General features: G+C 35.9%; 1 pseudogene; it reads right to left on the reverse strand.

The window, feature by feature from the left end:
- Positions 1–2,272: 2,272 nt before the first annotated feature.
- Positions 2,273–2,449, reverse strand: LOC125775919 (small nucleolar RNA U3; annotated as a pseudogene).
- Between the last annotated feature and the right edge of the window lie 437 nt (positions 2,450–2,886).

Consider the following 2,886-nt stretch of genomic DNA (forward strand, 5'->3'; position numbering starts at 1 on the left):
GCCAAGGAACTTGCGTACCATGTTTCATCCAGACTCCTCAATTTTGACTCAAGTTGTAGCTTTCATGGATGTGGAAGGACAGACAGACAGTCACCCGGCTATCAACTCGCCTCGTCATACTGATCATTTATATACATAACTCTATATCTATCTCGATTCGTATTAGGTGATAGATACAACCGTTAGGTAAACATTTATTACACTCTGTAGTAATATGTTAGACTCAGTAAGAGCACTTACAGTACTTAGACCAAGCTTAGCACCTGTTTTTTCGGCTATTTTCGAGCTCGTTACGAACGCTACTCTCTACTCGCCAGCTCCCTTTTTTTCTCTTTTATTTTATTTTATTTGTTTGGTAGGCCCTGCTACACAAGTAAAGCAGCCATTTTACTGACTGCACCAGGTATCCGTAATCTCCATTCGAGACTGAGCTATTTGAGGGCTCAAGAAGCCTAATTCTCGGCACGGGTCACTTGACACCTTGATCTAACTGTGTTTTGGACCTAAACAAGTAAGGCTTCTTAGTTGAATGCTGTGCTATAGAGGAATAGCGAACATCCAACTAAAAAATTAGACCTTATCTAGATACCTCCCGACCCTAACGGAGGCGAACCGCCACCACGCTATCTGCATGATACTGTGATATCAATTACCAGTCGGCACCCTCGAGGAGGGCTCAGCGAAGACGAACCGCCACCACGCTATATGCATGATACTGTGACATCAATTACACAGTACAACAGCTAATCTGGGGGGGCGAGAAATTCCAAGTCAGGGTGATGGTACTAGGTCAGTATAGTAAAACCCTCAAAGGGTTTGGCTTCGTATGTGTCAATTTTTTTTTATGACCTTTTAAATTTTTTTCTTATCTTGATGTTTTTTCGCGAACCACCTGTCCGATTTTGATGAAACAAATTTAGAAAAATTAAGAATTAAAATTTCTATTTGTTTTTATTCAAAAAAGTGTCATTTATCGCTATTTTTATTTTTTTTTCTGGCCATAAACTACTAAAAAAAATAAAGTAAACATTTTTATATTTTTTTATTTTATTTATTTATTTATTTTTATTTATTTTAATAAATATTGAAAGAAGGAATTTAACCGGATGTTTAAAAATCTTTATTATTATTTATATAGGACTAGGACTAAATAAATCCATCTAAAGCACAAAGACGCACCGTTACTAGGAAAATACGACAACTCAATTTTATTAAGATAACTCACATATTTGACGATATGTACGGTATAAAATCAGACAGAATTTAGAAAATCTTTCTTCAAGTAATAGGGGTTAAAGGATATATTCACCGAATTCAACCCCTTTTTGATATATAGACATAGTGTTAACAGCAAAAAAAAGGTGCGTGGAGTCCCTACGCGCGGATGAAGTTATACTTCTTAGTGATATTCAGAAATGCATATCATTTTGTATGAAAGAAAACTAGAAAACTTAAATTCACATTTTATAAATTTATTATGCATATAAAATGAAGAATAAAGCAAAGTCCAAATGAAGGAATTTTGACTCAGAAAGTAGTTCCGTCTCTTCGTTGCGGAAGAGAATATGCAGCGTAATCATCTCTCTTTTGTTCTTCGCCAATTTGGCTGCCGGATTGACTTGTGAAGATCAATTTTTTGTTGGTGACATATTCATATGTGTACGCATATGTATGTTTGTATGCTTGTGATTTATTTGTTCGGCAATGTATGCAAATATATGTACATATAAGTATATATGAATGTATGAACATGCAAGTCAATGCGCGCACATGCGTATACATACACTCATATGAGCATGTGCAGATACACAAGATAGGATAGAAGATGTATGCCTTTTAACATCGTATACTATACAAATAAATATTTTTCTTACTAATAGAAATTAAAATAAAGAAAAATATTTATTTTTATAGTATACGATGTTAAAAGCAAAAAATTAAAAATTTATTCCATCGGGATTCGAACCTGTGGCACACGTAGCATCTTGACTTTCCAAGCGCTTACCACCAACACCACCATTGACACTTAGGTTGCGCTGACTTAAGTATGATTTGGTTATGCATGTAAGAAACATACGATGGTTCTAATAATTTTGTTTAAGTATAGAAATATGCTTTTGTAAAACATTTGCTTTCGCAAACATTCAGACAAATGTGCAAACGACATAATATATGTACGTATAATTGTTTCGCATTTTGCTTCTGAATATCACCAAGAAGTATAACTTCTTCCGCGCGTAGGGACTCCACACGCACTCTTTTCATGAAAATCACCACTCAGAAGTCGTTTTATTCCTTGTAAGCGAGCGATTTTCGAAGAAACATTTCTAATATGCCAAAAGACAAAATGAGAAATGAATTTCTTAAATCTCACGCTCCCAGATAAAACGATAACCTCGTCCTCGTGGGTCGATTTCAAAACCCACAGAAATGATTCTGTGTGATTCTGAAAGGCCAACGCAGAGTATTTCAACCAAAACATACATAAAATAGTTGAGAATTCGCAGAAATGAAAGACAAACGAAAGAAAAAGAAGTATAACTTCAATAATGCACAAGCATACAAACATACATATGCGCACACATGTGAATATGTCACCAACCAAAAATTGAAACATTGTTCTACAAAAACAACAACAGCATAAGCATGGAACATTGTGTTGTGTTGTTGTGTCGGCCGAGCTGTGCCGAAAGAAACGAACAAACGATCGCCGATTGTCACCGCTTCGCTTGCTGCTCGCACATCTTCGCAGACAAGGTTGCGTTACATTCATATGGATGGAGCGAGGTTGCGCAACTTTGCGTTACTTTTATATGGAAGGTTGCGCAACCAGAATATATCGCAACCTTTTCCGGCGTCGTATAAGAAGTATAACTTCAAAAATTC

The sequence above is a fragment of the Bactrocera dorsalis genome, chromosome 1 (genome assembly GCF_023373825.1).
Source record: "Bactrocera dorsalis isolate Fly_Bdor chromosome 1, ASM2337382v1, whole genome shotgun sequence".
Taxonomy (NCBI): Eukaryota; Metazoa; Arthropoda; class Insecta; order Diptera; family Tephritidae; genus Bactrocera; species Bactrocera dorsalis.